The 19,034-nt window shown below is 33.1% G+C and overlaps 1 long non-coding RNA gene across 2 annotated transcripts; it reads right to left on the reverse strand.

Moving 5' to 3' along the window:
- Positions 1-5,183: 5,183 nt before the first annotated feature.
- On the reverse strand, positions 5,184-6,586 carry LOC132041920 (uncharacterized). 2 transcript variants are annotated; one of them, XR_009411283.1, is made up of 3 exons: positions 5,988-6,586; positions 5,535-5,733; positions 5,184-5,446 (listed from the first exon to the last, which is right to left on the reverse strand). It is a non-coding gene; the product is annotated as an uncharacterized LOC132041920 (long non-coding RNA). The 2 variants fall into 2 exon arrangements; XR_009411282.1 differs by having other exon boundaries at positions 5,535-6,586.
- Between the last annotated feature and the right edge of the window lie 12,448 nt (positions 6,587-19,034).

The raw sequence follows: 19,034 nt of genomic DNA on the forward strand, positions 1-19,034 counted from the left end.
TAGATCGGACAAGGTCTTTAGTGCTTATTCGTCACACAATATGTGTACGCTACCCAATAATACTTAACCTATATTAAGACGCCAACAACTATGGTTAAGCTACAGGGAGATTCAAACGTATTCTAACGTTAGTAACTCCTTTCTCTAGATGTTTAGGCGATGTTTTCTTGTATCTAAACCAACCACATACTACCAATACAACATCAATAATTATGTGTTCAATACCAATCCGGACAGCCCACACAATATTCTAAACAGCCACACATTCATAACATGCAATAACGATTCACATACGATTTCGACATTCTCGTTACTTTTATTAGGTTTGTAGCCTTAACGTTTGCATGTAACAACTTATAATGTACTATCCAACATACAATATGATGTATACTCTTAACTTATAATTATTCTTTCCAACTTAATGAAAACACAAGTCCAAAATGACCCATTACCACAACATGTCCAAAATCCTAACCGACAACATAATAATGTTCGGAATTCTTGCAAACGTTTACGAACATACTAAGCCAACCACATGCGATTTTTATACATCATTTCATGTCTTCTTTCTTATAATTTTAGTAAGTTATGACCAGCTATCCACACGACAAGTACAACATCAATTCATACGCAACTACGCTATATCGTCATTTTTATAATCCTTAAAACAACTCACAAATGACTTTAGTTTCAACTCCAACCATTAAACACCTTCCTTTCCATCATAAAATTCATGATAATAACAATCAAAAATATCAAGTAAAAACAGTTCACTAACTTCTTCACAAAAACAGTCCACACACGGCTACACCATGCTTCAACATCTCTCACATAAAATCATAGATTCAACCATTTTCATACTAACCTAACTTCATTTAACCTTCAATTCTTTTCATTCTTTTTACCATGAGATCTATGATAGTAACAACCATATTTATTAAAGAAAATCAGTCCATTAATTCCACCAAAACAAATTCCTACGGCCAACTAACATTCCAACGCCAACTTTCATGATTTTATGCATGCGATTCATGTTCGTCAAGTTACAACCATACTTCAACATCAACACATATAACCCCATAACTACTATCATGTTCCAACACAATACACCTTATTTCATGCATACAACTTATATTCACACATCTACATCACCCTTAATACATGAAAAGAAAGTTAGATCTTACCTTGACAACTTGACTTCTCTACTTGGCTAGAGTTGGTGACTTGAGATGGAAAATGGTTCTTGTTGCTCCAAAGACTATCTTCACGTTTTAGGGACCTTCTAAAGGGTTGAAACACCTTGGAAAATAATTTTTGGATCAAGACACAAAGAGCTAAATTTCAGCCCTCTTGGCCGAATGGTTCTCCTCTCTAGGCTTAGGTTTTCTTTCTTTGTGTTGTGTAGTTGAAATGAATTGTGATGGCTGATTTCTTGGTCATTATTTGGTTCAACTTTGATGCCTACAAGTTGGTCACATGCTCCACTTATGGCATGATTCATTCCATTAACTTTACACTTTAAATTTTCTAATTTGTTTTCTACAACTTTTGGCCAACCTCACCTTCTTATTTCTCCTTTCTTCTTTCTTTTTCAATTGTTTACAAGACAATTGTATGTGTGGTGAATGATTCATACACCACCCTTTGTCCATTGTAATCATGCCAAGATGGATGAGCAATATTTAATGTAAAATGATCCCTCCACCATGTTATGTCCTCCTAAAACAATGTATACTTTCATAAAGTAGTGGATGCTCAAATATTCAATTGTATGCTTCAACTTTTTCTCCTCAAAATTTTCAGCCCTATGGCCGAATGTAACTTGTGTGTTTCTTCCAAATTTAATTGTCCACAATATGTTGAAAATGTAGTGGATGAATCAACATTTAATTGCATATTTGTATGTCTTCCATTAACCTTATTTTAGATGACTTTGAGTCATCCTTTTTACCTTGGATGTTGATGCTCTTGTTGGCTCATTATTGTCACCAATTTTTACTTAACACCACACTTAAGTAATTCCTAATCTCCAATAACATTTTTGTACTAAGTAAAATTTGTAACCGATTTGTTCTAGTTTAGAAATTAAAATCCAAAGTTTCTATCTCACGTTGATTCTTTCGCGAATAACTCGACGTATAAAAATACGGGGTCTAACACTTTCCTTAAAAGTCTTTTTGCGCCTATTCTTCTTTTGTAGACGCTTTTCCTTCCATTGTTGGAAGTCTCTATGCTTGTTTTATGAGATATGAGGCTTCTTAGAAGATTGTGGAATATCCATACCAAATTGTCCATAAAATTCTCCTTAAGGGCAAGTCTTTCATTAAGACCATGGCGCTTTGATTTGCCGGGTTTAGTTAATTTCATTACATAAAGCTAATCCTTCCGCATACAAGTACCAATCAATTTACCATAAGTATAATTATTATAATCTATACTTCTCTCCCCTTCCCTAAGAGCTTTTCTAACTCTTTCGCAAAAGACGGAGTCCATCTATAAATTTGGACTTTTAAGTCATTTCTCGCCGGTAATTCCATGACCCCCGCAAAGGAAAACATCTTTATACCAAATAAGAGGTTAGGGTCTTGCATCTAAGGTTTTCAAGCATGGTGCGCTGTAGGATTCATTGTCATCCGTCCATCTTCCCGTAAAAATGTTCGACAATATTAATAACAAGTGTATAAACTATATTAAGCTAGATGTGCTTCATCTTCACCTTCTTGCTTAACAACGCTTAGAATAGCATGTCGTGCACATTAGTCTGAAATAATTATCCCACCAACCTTTTTAATTGCGTGAAACCTCATATGATCATATCCGCAATAACCTTTCATTTTTATGAACATCATAGTGCTGGTACATTAACATTCTATGAATAGTGCAATAAATTTGACGTTCACTATAACCATCTGATTATTCCATATCATATTTCTTTTGCTATAATCGGTGGAAATAACATGTTCATGCTCCACATGCTCCTCTAATAAAACATCTTGAGGAGTTGGGCGAGGATAGTAGTACATCCTCTGGGTAGGTTTAACAGCATAATATTCATCAATTTTATTAATATCTGATGCTATGCGAGCCTTATAATCAATATCAGACAAATATTTATCATCCTCTGCTATTAAAGGACTAAGTTTTAAACCTTTAAACTTTTCGTCTAGAAGTCTTTCTAAATCTGATAAGGGTTTTATCTTAAAATCATGAATTTCAGGAGGAGGCTGTATACTTGGAGTAGCAACAACTTCCTTCTCGTTTTCCCTTATGGAGAATAGTAGTCTTATTAAGACTATTTAAGAGCTTATCAACTTTTTCATGAAGTGAAAATATTTGTTCACCCAAAATATTCATATAAACATTAGTATAATTTTGTTGCCTTATCATATTATTAATATGATGAGTCATGTTAAGGCACCATTTTCAATTAATTTTGAAAATGAAGAAATGTAAATCTTTTCCCATACGAAAATTTGTAATTGTGGAGGATAAATACTTTGAACCTTTTCTCCACTTGTTAAAGTAAAATCTCTTTCTATATATATATGTAATTACCAAAGTATTTGGCCATAAACCAAGGAACAAAAGATATAATTCGATTTGATCAGTAAAGATCTTTATAAAATTCTTCCGGAAAAAAGTTGTTTCTTCCGGGTTTGAAATTATCAAAAAACCATTTTCTAAATGTTATCCATTTAGGAGTATAAAACTCTTTACCGATTTCTAAAATGCGAGTGATCCCCGACTAAAATCAATTTCCGACTTGGATCCATTAAATATAGGAAAATCCATGAAGATTTACCAATTTCGGGTCTTTAATATTTTACAATATTATCACTATATATTTAATCTATCAATTCTATTAGAATCATCAAATCCGTGAAGTAGATGCCAATTATTCTTACAATATAATCCACAAGAGATATATAAGATACGTTAGAAGATAAAGATCTAGGTATACTAGTTCGAACACTATTATGTTCATCCTCTTCTAATGCAAGTGTAGGTTCATGAAACCTTAATTTTACCGTCCCACGGGAAGCTTGTATCTTGAAATCTCGTTGAAAACATTTTGAGGAGGTGTTGCTCCTTCAATGACCCACTCATTAGGGAAATTTATTTCATCCCACTTGATATCCGTCATAATTTTGGATTTACCAAAATTAGTTTCTATTAAAATAGTTTCATTCTTAAAATCCATGATCTTACACATAGGATTCATGGCATATAATGGTTTATAATATATTCTATGGATGCATATTACTTCTATACTCGGGATATAATCATAACCATGTAACTTGATACTTAATATTAAAGCATCTAAAGAATTATCATCTTGCAAAGATACTCGAGTTAGGATAAGATTGAAATAATGCATGTCCATAAGCTAAACTTGTTTGAGCATAGGTCCCTATTAGAGACTTTTTCAAATATCTCGTTTCTTCCATCTCTTAGAGATTCTCTATAAGCTCTGGTAAACCTCTTAAAGTTAAAGGTTTGAATGCAACTTGTATTAACCTAATATGCATAAATCTATGGGTTGCCCTATAAGTGGCAAGATCCTAGTATGATAATAATCTAAAGGTAGCATGATCATTATTGAAACATAGTGGTCTCTCAGTTTTAACTACTTGTTTGAGTCTATTTTCTCAAAATTACCCATTTGGTAAATTGTTAAGTGTCAATTTTAGGAATGGGTTCATTTATTAAGGAGATCTAGTTCTTGAGGAGTATCATATTCTCTTTTTTACTATTTCCACAACTCTTTTCCGATTTATAAAATTCATATTGTGGAACAAATGAATTACATCACCTATTACATCTTAAACACATGTGTTGATTCGATACCATATATTACACGCAGGATCGTACCGCCACATGATGCCATCTAGGTAGCAAGTTACTTTACTAGGCTATTGACCCTGGCGTTGGATTATTAATCTCTTAAGAATTTTGTTGTACTAACAATCAGGGGCAACCTGGAGTAAGCTGATTGTCGCAATGCCACCAACATGCCACCAACCAATTATCGAACAATTTTATCAAGTACTAATGTCTCAATCATTGAGAGCTCATACAAATTGCGCTAGCATGTAACATTCAAAAGCTAGATCAATACTTTCCCCTTTTGAAAATAACATTTAAGGGAAATCTAAGAAAACTGATGAATAGTTGAACAACTCCCACTAAACAACACTTCCTCATTTTTATTCACATGATGACATGGTGATTAACATTGTTTGTATCTGGTGGTTTACATCTGAAGAAAATTGATTCTAAAATATAAGTTATAAAGCTGCTATATATTTGAATACACTAGATAATTTCAGACATTGTTATGTACTGGTATTGCTACATCGCCTGAGTCTGCCTTTTGAATTTAGCAAAAAAGTCTTCATTTACATCAAGATATGTGCTGTTTTTGTCCCCAAAAATGCCCAATCTCCTGCAAGAATTCAAATATAGGTTAATGATAAGTTGGCTCATATAAGAAGAAAAAGCAAAGTTCCCCCGGGGCTCTGGTCAATTCGAACCTTGGCAAACAAAAGCGTAAGTGGAGAAAGGTAATCCATTATCCAGCAAATTTGGAACCATGCATCACTGAGCTTCAGAGATGTGTCGATTATTGATGGTGTTAGAGACTTGGCAAACAACAGTTATCCCACATCGCCACCAAACTGAATTGCCTGTGCTTTTGAGATCAGCTAGTTTTCTCTTCTCCATGTGTACTATCTTAAAAGAAGAATTTTACAGGATTAAAGTTTATACCCATTATAATGCTGAAAATATTGCTGCTTGAAAAGCCTATTAGAAACATGAATGGAGATGGAAGAAGCTAGCAACCACTATATAATTATTGCTTTCATCACGGTTTTGATGGAAATAAGTCCATCTATTTTCTTAAGAATCTTTGTACCAAAAAGACGTACAAAATAAAAAATCAAGACTATGTTTAACTAAATAAGATCAGAACAAAAAACTGGAACCTTTGACGGAATGCGGGATAGTCTTGTGCTTTCAACTGCACTTTGGCAGTAGCTGGTTGGGGCTCAGATGGAAGAGATAACTGATAAAAAAAATCAAGAAATATTAATGACTATTTGATGAGCTACAACACAAAAGTAGACAATCTTATAGTATATTGTGTGAAAAAAGAAACACCAGACAAGTACATCATAGAAACAATCAACATAAAGATGTAAAAAATATCAACCTTATTAAACAGATCAATTGGCGGATTATGATGAGTTCTCTTTACAGTATGACAATTGAACTCATGTAGCAGAGGCAAAACAATTCATGTGTCATTATTGGAATTTCAAAGATAACAATAACAATTTAAGAGTCTATACATGTCCGGATTACCATTGGCACTATGGTTTCTCTCTTGGTGTTTTGGAACACTCAAATAGTTGTTCAGTTCCCAGAACTCCTTATATAAAATCTTCCTCAAGTTTTCCTGACGTACCTTTTTATTAAGTGGGAGAGCTTTGAAATTGTAGGTCGACACAGATTCTTCTTGCTTTGGAGCGCCTTACATGATCGATTCTGATAGACAAAAAGTTACCGTTTCGTAGTCACCCACAGCCTATGCAGTAAATAATCTAGTAACAATAAAGAATAAGCAGTAAAAACGTTCTAATAACAGTAACGTCAACAATTTTAATGTGGTATATAGACCGAATTTCTTTATGAACACTCCTAATTTTATCAACTCCAATAAAATAATCAAGTTCATATTCAGATAGGACTCAAGAAAATGGTATTACATTTCTTAGACTTCACCAACATTGCAATTATGTATAACATTTTAGGCTGCCAAAACAATATTGAACAGCAAATAGAGAAATCTTCAAGTATAGGAAGCTTTGCACCAGATTTTTACGGAATCATTATGAAGTAGACTACATGCTTTTTTAAAAGCGCCAAGTGTTTGATAATGCAAACCCTAGGTCAGTTGCTACACATGGCAACAAATGAAAAGAATTTATAAAGGGTCATAAGAACACATTTTGAATTTTTTTCAGCAGACATTGTTCGAAAAATATTACTATACGGAAGTTTTTAAATCAACAAAAAAGAGGAAAAATGAAGGGAAACATTAAGAACTTACCAGCAGTGGGGTAACTTTACATTAAAAAGAAGAATGAAAATCACATAGATATGTAGGGGAACATGGTTTCTCTTGCTGACAGAAGGAACGTTGCTCAAGTCAAGTTCTTGAAAACTCCTTTGTTGTGCATGATAGCAAATAAAAGACCATGGATATATACTTGAAACCTGGAAGTATAAAAGAAAGAGCAATGGATATTCATGACAAATGAAATCGATAACATGTGGGTAGAGAGCATTTTAACCCTTTGTTGAATCTGTCCGACTTAAATAAACCATTTTGATGGACAGTGCACATGACCTGATCAATCATAAATTTCGATCAGTCAGATAATAAATTTTGATAGCAGATAAATGTATATATTCTTGATGAAAGGAAGTTCAATAGACAATTTATGAGAACAACTTGAATCGTCATCACGCTACCTACATTAGATAATTAGGCCTAGCTATTCAATCTATTTTCTGGTAAAGAAATATTGACCAAGGAGTGCAAGGCGTGAAATGCTATTTTTACTGTTTTTTGAGTCTTTTTCGCTTCTTTATTTTTTGGGCTTAGAGAATTGATGTTCAACATGCATGCTTGGGAAGGAACTTTTCGTTTGGATTTATTCTGTTGAAGAAGATCCCTTGCCATATCACTTTGCAGAGGCGATAAGCGTGGGAAGGAAAAGGAGGCAGAGAAGGAGCCCTAGTTAGGAGGGTTAAACGCAGCGACCGTTTTTTGTGTTAAATGCAGCGAGCGATTTTTTCCCAGCAAGGAAAAGAAGCGACTGTTGAAATTCTTATTAAACCCTTTTTTTTTTTTTTTTTTAACTGTAATTTTAAAGAGCAGAAAAAGGCAAAAAATTGTAAAAAAAGATAAATGGGAATGCTGGGTTTTTAGAGCGCCACGTCAGCGGGCTCATGTCCCTGCTTTATATATATATATATATAGATTATATGTAATGTGTTCATTAGCCACTTTAATTAATTCTTCAACTCTTACCATGAACACTTTGATATATTCCTAACACTTTAGGCCTTGTGGGTCCTTATACCTCTCGGGTGCATTAATTATGTCATTAACTCGTTGTTACCGAAATTTAAGCATAGGAAATCTTACGGGGCTTTACAATTCTACTCGTTGATAATAAAATCTTTAGGGATCACGTACAACACACAAGCACATGATCATAGTAAAACATGAGAAACTTGCAAGAAAATTGGAATAACAGTAGAAAGCACATTAAAATTCCTAAAACATTTCCAAAATCTTGTGTACTTTGAAATAGAGAAAGTATTCATCGATATTGGTCAACATACAATAACTTGAATAGCGACGATCACAATGGAGGTGGTATAGCAATTGAAAAGTTGGAGAAACAACCTCGGATACTAAGGTTCAAATACAAGCAGAGGTGAAACTAGATATCACTATTATATGGCAACAACTACATCTCAGTCCCAAACAATAACTTGCATACTGATAAATACAAAATCTGGGAGTGCAAGTAATGTTCAAAGCCCAAAATAAGATAGACACCGACACAATTGAGTGATGGAATTGCTAGTTACCAAAATCCATATGGATTTGACACTTCATTTAGGAAGAAATCAAGCAGAACGGTATCGTTGATCAACTATTGTTCAGTTTAATTGATTAGCAGACCGCTCCATAAATTCAAAATTTCGGGCCAAAGAAAAAGATTACGGAAGTAGAAAACAAAAAGAGATACCTCGTCAAACAGAATTGGGAACCATGCCACTTCACAAAAATCTACAATTTTGACTGCAGCTTTCTTTAAGCGGTGCTTCAATCTCTGTGCAAAAATCCATATGCAGTATATATTTAGCTGCTTTTAATGAGTCGAGCTAGATTTCATCACCAAGCAGACTAATGGACAATTTTGCAAATAAAACTGTGGGCTGGAACCCTGTGTATTCCATCATCTAACATTGCTTTTCTCAAGGCAGCAGCATGGTCCAACCTCTCAACGCCAGCATAAATGCTAGAGAGTTGCGCATATCACCCATAATGACTCGGTTGCGAATTAAGCACTAGTTGCAGTCTGCTATCTTAACTTTTTTTATTGAAGCAGCAGCAAATTGCCCAATCAACATATCACGAGAAAGAGACTATGATCTCAGAAATGGGAATCTTCAGATCCGTAACTCAGAAAATCTAGTATCTAACACGGCCCATGGTCTCAGAAGGAGAATCTTCTGTTACTATAATCAATAAATTTAACATTACACGCCTCTCGTGATACCAGACTATAATATGGAGCAAAAGGTGTCACAAAATTAAACACTTACATGCCGCAACTATGAAGATAAAGCATCACAATTTTTCATCAATAATTTCATCAAGGATACCATCTTTGCCAAACGCCCAGGCTTTTGGTTCACTGATAAGAGCGCACCTGATATTTGAATGGAGAAGGGAAAATGGGTAGGTCCATTATACACAGAGTTTGAAACTTGTGTTGGCTGGCTCTCGAGAATTTCTGAGTTATTTAAAAAAAAAAATACTATCAGAATCAAGGCATTGATAATTCTGATGACAGATTTATCGTCATGTTCTATCACCTCATCCTCCTCATTTTTGTTCCTTGTGTCCTGGATATCTTGTGCATGCTATACTACTTTATCACATGAAAGAAAAAGAGTAACAGAGATATGTAACACAGTGATAATTACAGACAACACTAAGGCTGACAGTTTATCTAATACGTTTGCAGAATTTCATAATCCAACGATGTTAATAATGAGGTATATTAGCGAAATTCGTATGCTGGGTTGCTCATAGCGCTTTGTGTCATTTAAGTACCTAAAGAAGAACTTGAGTGTAAATAAGAGGAATTGGTAGAATTATACTGGTTGATAATAAAATCTTTAGGGATAACGTACAACACACAAGCACATGATCATAGTAAAACATGAGAAATTTGCTAGAAAATCATAATAACAGTAGAAAGCACATTAAAATTCCTAAAACAGTTCAAAATTCTCGTGTACTTTGAAATAGATAAAGTATTCATCAATATTGATCAACACACAGTAACTTGAATAGCGAAGATCACAATGGAGGTGGTATAGCAATTGAAGAGTTGGAAAATCAACCTCGGATACTAAGGTTCAAATACAAGCAGAGGTGAAACTAGAGATCACTACTATACGATGACAACTACATCTCAGTCTCAAACAATAACTTGCATAATGATAAATGCAAAATCTGGGAATGTGGTAATGTTCAAGCAGAACGGTATCGTTGATCAACTATTGTGCAGTTTAATTGATTAGCAGACAGCTCCATAACTTCAAAATTTCGGGCCAAAGAAAAAGATTATGAAAGTAGAAAACAAAAAGAGATACCTCGTCAAACAGACTTGGGAACCATGTTTGCCATGCATTTTCACAAAAATCTATCATTTCCTTAATTTTTATCTGCTATGACTGCAGCTTTCTTTAAGCAGTGCTTCAATCTCTGTGCAAAGACGCTCAACTCATTCTTTACCATGTAAGCATGTACTTGCCTCCCTAGATATAACGCCACACCGACATTCAAAAACGTGCAAGAAGAAAGAATACTAACAAAAGTAGCCTCATTCAGCTTCAATAAACCGCACTTTAGATCCTCGTGCACCATCATTTTCTCGAAAAGCCTTAACAGCAAGTCAGCAACCTCAGAGCACCCGTTCTTAACGGCATTCCAACAGACTAAACATTGTCAGCACCTAAGATCATTGGGAAATAATTAATAAGCAGTCAAAAGACTTTTTTCATTGTCTCACGAAACAAAAGAGAACTGAAAAACTTATCCGTATCCGATGATTATGCCAGGCCAATAGATGCATGAAATGTGTTTGTACATAAATTAGCATTTAATCATGGTTTGACCAGGTATTCAACTTATATGAGTACGTCTGGATTCGACTGCAAAGTTCAGTTAATAAATTTCTCATTTTTTTTTTTTTCTTAATTATATCAAGTAATTTCAATAGCAAGCTGAACATTATCCTGTTAACACTATCTTTGATATGCTAGATCACTGACCAATAGATTGAAAGTCAATTACAAGAGCTTGAGCTTCACTCAGTGAGCATTTCTTCAACTAATCCTCCAAATTTCTCTTCTTACGTAACAATGTAAACACACAGTTATATCATATATGGGATATTACCTGAAAGAGTTTTTCACCTTTCAATGACCAAACGGAACAGTAATATATCTCTCTACCCTATAAATCTGAGTACATCCTACACTCCCAGACCCCACTTGTGGGATTACACTGGGTATGTTGTCGTTGTTGTATGCATTTATATCTCTCTGTTATGAATTTTACAGAAATATATGAACCAAGTGACTATCTCCTATGCCTATTTGACTGATAAACAGAAATTTTACATAACTTGAATCCCTAGACCTTTCATTCAATTCCCTAGCTGGTCCAATTACTTCCAATGTTAGTGGACTATAATTAGATGATACATACTGGATATCCTCCCTACGATCACTAAATTATTTAGACTCGAGGACAAACAACAACAACAACATAGCCAATGTAATTCCACGAAGTGGGGTCTGGGCAGGTCGAGTGTACTCAGATCTTACCCCTACCTCAGTGGCGGAGCCACAGCCTAGCAAGGGTGTTCAACTGAACACCCTTCGCGGAAAAATCATACCGTGTAGACATGTCAATTATTACGCATTACAGATATAAATTACATATTGAACACCCTTAAAATATATGTTATATAAATTCGAACACCCTTGACAAATTTTCTAGCTCCGCCACTGCCCTACCTAGGAGGTAGAGAGGGTATTTCCGATAGACCCTCGGCTCGAAGAATCCTGGATATCCTCCCTCCGATCACTAAATTATTTATGTGACGACAAAAATAGTTTTGTTGTTGGACTGTTATAGTAGGTAATATTTAGTTAGTTTAATGCAAATAAAAAAAAATGTGACTTTACTTTTAATTATAGTGGAATTGACCCTATTTTTTAGATGTATTACAACAACAATGACATACCCAATGTAGTCACACAAGTGAGGTCTGGGGAGGGTAAGATGTATGCAGACCTTACCCCTACCTTTGTGGGGGTAGAGAGGTTGTTTCCAATAGACTCGAGGAAAAACAATTAATTTCATTGGCCAAGTTGAGGAATCCAAGTCCAAAACATAGTCTTGGATTTATTTAGGGCAAAAATTTCAGTTGCAAGGTCTTATGCCAAAATCACTCCTAAACCATATAATTTCATCAAATGCAAAAGGGTCAAAGCATAACCCCAGCAAAGCAAAAAGTTGCAAACTTTGAAACTTTTGCCCACATAAATTTGCAAGAGACAAAACAGTATCTTAAAGATTCAGCCTTTTCACTTTCACATTCAATATAAGTAAAGAATGAAGCAATGAAGAAAAACAAAATTACCTTTAGGCTACAAATTCTTGAATTGTAACTAAATGGGGTTTCTCTAATAGGCTTTTTAAACTAAAAAAAATCCCCTTTTTGCTCTACTAATTTCACTGACAAATTGGTTCAATTAGGGCTTTACTATTCACTCGGGTTATGGGCAATGTGTTTATGATGATGTAATTTAAAGGATGCTGAATTGGTCCCTTATCCTCTCTTTATGTAAACTTTGTCCTTGACATTTTTAAGAATTGTAGTGGACCAGTGGAGTAAATTTTTACTTAATTTTCTTATAATGAGTAAACTTATGGAGTATATAAAATCACTTATTTTGTTTTTATGCATACATTTTTTTCCTACAAAATAACTTTCACCCGAGAAATTATTTTACCGAAAATTTGATTTGGACGGCCCCAAGAAGTAAAAGAAATTTCTAAGAAAGCCAGGAAGTAGGTGAAGAAGACATAGGCGGGAATTTAAACCCTTTTAAACTAAAGGGCCGGGTCAAGGGATTGAAGGACAATCGACATAAATATTTATGGCTTGTTTTAGACCACAAGTTTCAGAAGTCTTTCCTTCTTTCTTAAATTCCGTGCATAGTTAAACTATATCACATAAATTGGGACGGATGGAGTAATAATTAAGGACCATTTCCATTTAGGGTGCATATATCAAGGGGCAATTTGCACGATTGTCCTTATTCGGGGTGGTCTTTAATTTTTGTCCCTCAAATTGTTGGTCTTTAATTTTTGTCCTTCGCCTAAAATACCCCGGTTCAATAAAAAAAAATCGTAAGGTAGAGTTTCTTTGTAAAATTAGGCCTAATCAGGCAATTCAGCAAAGTTTTTTTTTTTCCCTTAAGGCAAACTAGAATTTTAAGGCAAATTTTGCCTTATAAGGCAGACTTTTCACGAAGGTTTGCCTTGCGAAATTATTATTCTTTTTGACAGATCGGGAGTTCGAACCCGAACCTTGGGATATTTCTGCCACTTTTTTAAGCGAAGGATAAAATTAAAGATCAGCAATTTTGAGGGACAAAAATTAAAGACCAGCACCTTTGAAGGACAATCCATGAAAAAAACGTATATCAAGGACCAAAAGTCAAGCCCAATATATTAAGGACCATTTTCTCATTTCTTAAACATTTGTCCAATATCTACACAACCCACCCGAAAAAAAAAGGGTCTAAGTATGGTGTCTATTTGATCAAATAAACTCTTATCTTGTTTCAACTATGCTTCAATTGAAATCAATTATCAAGGACCGTCAAATTATGTTGTTGCACAAGGGGAAAAGTTGAAATTACTTTAATCACCGTAAAAAGTTGATACTTGACAATTGATTTTTTCTTAAAATAAGCTTAACATAACTTGTTATTTAAATTTGAATATAGAAGAAAATTCAGATATTGCTCTTGCAATATTCAGTCCAATAAGTCTTAATAACGTGTATTCTTTTGCATTTTGGGATAACCTTATTTTTATTATCCATTCATTCAAAGAAGGGTATTGTTATTCTTTGAATTAAATTTTTGCAATTACAATTTTCATTTGTATTACTTAAACTGATTATGATTCTGATTTCTAAATCAAGAGAAATGAATATATAAAATTACTAACTTTAACAGAGCTGAATATTCCTCTCAAAATCATAAACATGAGATTTACTTTCCTTCAAACTCACTACTTGTTTACCTAGAAAATGGTTCAGTTGAATTTGTGTCTGTGGTCCTATATAGATCAAGATGATCAGTAAATCAGTACAGTATGCAAATAAATAGATTGAAATGAAATAAAGCAAAGCAAGGTTAAGGATAGTCTGAGCCTCGGTTGAACCCGGTGCTAGTTCCTCCAGCCAAGCTTGTGACAGATAACTTAGAAAAATTGAACAGAACTTTAAAATGGAGCAAGTGTATATGGGAGTTAAGTATTCTCTAGAAATTTGTGTGTTTACGGTGGGAATGACAATCTCTATTTATACTAAGAGTTAGGGGCACATATTCCATATATTATGCCCCTGCCCATAACGAGTATTAATTGAGTAATAATAATAAGCAACAAAGAGGACCATTAAGCCTGATAACAACAGAAGATAACGTTCAACCCAATTTGTAATGGCCGCCCATTGAGCTCTCCTCTAGAGTTATTCCAACAGCCTTCCGGACCAAGTGGTACCTCTGGCACAATGAAATTCCTTCCGGTGACACTAAGTCTTGACTCATCCTTGACTTATCCTTTAAGCCACGTGACTAACCGGTATTGGTCCAGCCGTGGTGTACGAATTTAGCCCAATACGCTAATAATAACCAAGATATTATCCATCTTAAAACTTTGAAAGTTAAAAATTCTCTAATCAAATTCATTGACATTATTTATAGGAAGTGAATTTTCAAAAATTAAATGACAATATTCTCGCTAATATTTTATACTTCACCTCTAACTCAAAATCTTCATAAATCATCCAATACTTCTGAACATGCTATCTAATCTTTGCATGTGCACATAAAAATTTAATCATTGTCCGAATTTATACTTCACCTACAACTAACTCAAGCATGTTAGAGGTAGAATCAACAAATAGATTTCATCATCAAAACATTTTAAGATTCCCGATCATACAAACTTGGATTAATATTATCCGATTGATGAAATTTAATCAAAGTAAAATAAAAGTGTTAAAAACTAATTCATCCACCAGATAGAAGATCACCCAAGTACATTGCAAGTTTTAAGTTAGACTATAACAAAAATAACAAAAAAATTAAAGAACGCAAAAACAAAAAAGGATCAAGCAGCAAAATCCGTAACAAAATATATTCTGGAATTTTCTATGATGGGATTAATGGGATAATCAACGCGGAATAACATCTTTTTGTAGAAGTACAGTTTAGCATTTAATTTAAAAGGCAACATTTTCTCATGGATAGGTTGGAGGATGTTCCACCTTCTATAGGATTTTGAGGACTTCTGCACTTGTAATTGATTTCTTACAAATATATCTAGGTTCATGCTTAATGAGTAGAGATGGACAATTTTTAAAAAATAAAATTAAAAAAAAGGCAAATCTGACATTACATCACCAATGAACACTAACAACAACTACAATTTTATTTCACATTAGAGAGTCTGTTCAAGACGCAGATGACTCTTTAGTTCATTTTGTTCTCTTCTTTCAATTAGGGTAAAACGTATCTAATATTAAATTATAAATATTTCAGTTTTGTCATCAGGTACATTTATACTAAAATTTGTCAAAAATGCATTGATCCATATATTTGATATAGTTATATTGTCATATGACTTTTTATCAGCTTGCCAATTAACTTTTAACATGATTATTTTTCAGTTACTTTCATACTCCGTCTATTTTTTAATTACAGGCTTAAAAATGGCTAGCCATGCCATTTTCACTATATAGTAACATTAAATTGTCACACATGATGTAACATTTTGGATTAGACAACGTTCTAGACGGTCCTTTAAACTTATAAACTTTTATTTAATGTTTAATCACATTAACTTTTTGCTAAATTTATCTATGATGACAATAAACTATAAAATTCAGTCACCCAAAATCTATATTGTTGTAGTTAAATAAATAAGAAGAACTTATTGCAATAAATTAAACAGATAAAAGATTCGTCATTGAAATAGTTCACAAATTTTACCATTAAAAATAAGTGATTATGCGATACATTTTCATCCCGTCAAAGTGATTTGAATAGATGCCTGTAGAACTAAGTTTAATTTATAAACTTTCACCATATAGGATTATACAATAACTTTTCGTTTCTAGCCTCATCAGTGTCGATAACATCTTTAAAAAATCTACAATAATGAGAAAAAAGGATCAACGTATGTGATCCATATCTGCTTTACTTCAACGAAAGAAAAATAAGAAAAGCACCTCGACAAATATATTCAAAATCATATTTCATTATTTAACGTTTTTAAATTTTTGGCGTGGCATATTTAGACAATTGAGCGATTTATCTGCACCTACCACTAAGCTATCGAAGAACGATAGACTTAATTAAAGCAAGGAAGTAGCAAGATAATTACTCTTATCATCCCATGCTTCTAATCGTACTCTCATCATATCATAACGAAAATATCTAGATCAAGATATCTCCTCCAACAAACGGTACCACCAATATTATAATTTGTGACCTACAACATTAGCAAAAAGATAAGCGATGGATAAGATAATGCCCAACTCAAATGAAGCACGCACCACGTAATACGTCAATTTTGAAATTTATAAGGAAAAAGTTGAATATATAGGTATTGTTATCTCTTGATCTTAGGAACCGTATGCTAGCTTTAAAAGTTAAACTATATCAGTCAACTAAAATTCAAATATTTGTATGTTTGAATCTATTAGGATTCAAATATGTTTCTTTTAAATCTTCAACAAAATTTCAGTTATTTTCTCACATAAAAGTTAATGAGATGCTAAATAATGTTACTTTCATTAAAATAATTATAGGAGGATGATATATCATTAAAATAATTATAGGAAGATAATTACTTTTATCATACCATGCTTTAAAAAAAAAAATATATACTCTCATCAAAGCATAACGAAAATATTAAGTGATCAGAATATCTCCTTCAACGAATGGTACCACAAATAATATAATATGTGACCTACAATATAAATATAAGGATAAGCAATCGATTACCTAGATATTATGAATAAAAATGAGAAATCTCTCAAACAAATGAGAAATCAGTAGCAAATGTAGAAGAAAATCAACTTCATACTGTGATATCCATCAGTAACTAAATGCTTGACATTCATTAGTCGTCAATAGTTAGATAGACAATTAGAGCATGTGAAATTATTTGGTATTTTCCAAAAAAAAAAAAAAAAAAAAAAAAATCCTATTATCTCCATTTTTAAGAGTACGTAAAGTTAAAATTTTCATATGACAACTTGGATCAATTCAACTTCAAATCTCAACTTCAAATCAAGAAGTTGCTATTTTTTCAACAAAAAGCAAATCATGCGATATCTCCTTTTTTCCTTAATAAAATTTCACTTACCTTGAAATAAGATATTTCATAGATTCAACAACTAAATTAACTACGTTACCAAAATTAAAAGATACTGAAATCTAAACCATAACCACCAAACCCATGGATAAAGAGCCCTGCTCTGTCTCTTTAAAGTATAAACAACATCCATAGTAGTAATAGTATTTCTCCTAGCGTGCTCGGGATAAATCACAGGATCACGAATCACATTTCCTGAGGATAAATTGAAGCCTCCTCAATTTGCATGTATCAAGTTATTAGCATTTTCATAGTAACTAACCTGTAGTTATTAATTTTCGTTTTATTTTGCATATTCTCGATCAGCATTGAAAGAAGCAAATCATCCATAACGCTGCTTGACTTTTTTGTGGACCTATTTAATTAAGTTATAATGCCCTGCCATCACAACTTTTTGCAATTCTACAGCAAACGTCAAAAAAAAATAAGAATAGACAAGTTCAGATGTGAGAACAGTGCCTGAAGCAAAACTGTATTATGTTACTTCTTTCTTGGCGAAGCATTAAAGAAATGAATGTGTTTTGAGATGAAGAGGATTTCTAGAATTTTGCTGTGAGAGGTCTTTGAAGTTGAGTTAAACTATCCATAAGTAAAAAATGGAGTCAGTTGTGGAGTGGTACATTTCATTCTTATCTCAATTTAACTTTTTTTCTTAAATTCAAATTCAAAAAATAAACCCACGATCAAATCTGTCCCTTTTGTCATTTTTTTTTTTGACGTGCTATTTTTCTAGGAGTAGTAAAGAATTAATAACATCCATTTATCTTCTGCCACTTGGCATTATTTTTAGTTTTTTAATTTTTTTCATGTGCTTATTACCTGATTATTTGATTGTTAAAAAGATCTGCAAACGTGAGGTTTTCTTTTTGTTTACTATTTACTATCTGATTTGTTGGTTTTTTTCTCTCTTTTTATTTTATTTTATTGTTGGTTTTTTTTTTCTCTCTTTTTATTTTATTTTATGTAAGCAGTTTTTTAACTTTCAACAACTTTTACCCAAGTTATTTTTTAATCTTAAAATAAAAAAATTTAGGAGATGACACTTGTCATCAAATTATGCTTTTACCTCTCCTATTCTATATAGGTATATTTTATTTATTTTTCTGTGCCCCTTTCTTGTTCTAATTCTCCACAGATATTGTGTTTGTTCTATGCTTGATGCTTTTGTTTCATATGAAATTTATAGTTGACTCGATTCTTTTTGTATCGGGTCAGTGTTAGACGGAGTTAGAATTTTGAGTTTATAAGTTCTTGTTATGAATTAAAATTATCTTGACATAGTAGAGTTAATGGTCAAGAACACACCTGAACTATCACTTTTTCGCGAGTAAGTGTTGTTCCCTTTCCCTACCCGAACTATCGCCATTTATATATTAAAACACACCTCGAAGCTGTTTTATTACAAGTGATAGGATTTTTGTGTTGTAGCTTTCATTTAAACCTTTCTGTGCAATGACTCGTGCAT

The sequence above is a fragment of the Lycium ferocissimum genome, unplaced genomic scaffold, assembly GCF_029784015.1.
Source record: "Lycium ferocissimum isolate CSIRO_LF1 unplaced genomic scaffold, AGI_CSIRO_Lferr_CH_V1 ctg12255, whole genome shotgun sequence".
Taxonomy (NCBI): Eukaryota; Viridiplantae; Streptophyta; class Magnoliopsida; order Solanales; family Solanaceae; genus Lycium; species Lycium ferocissimum.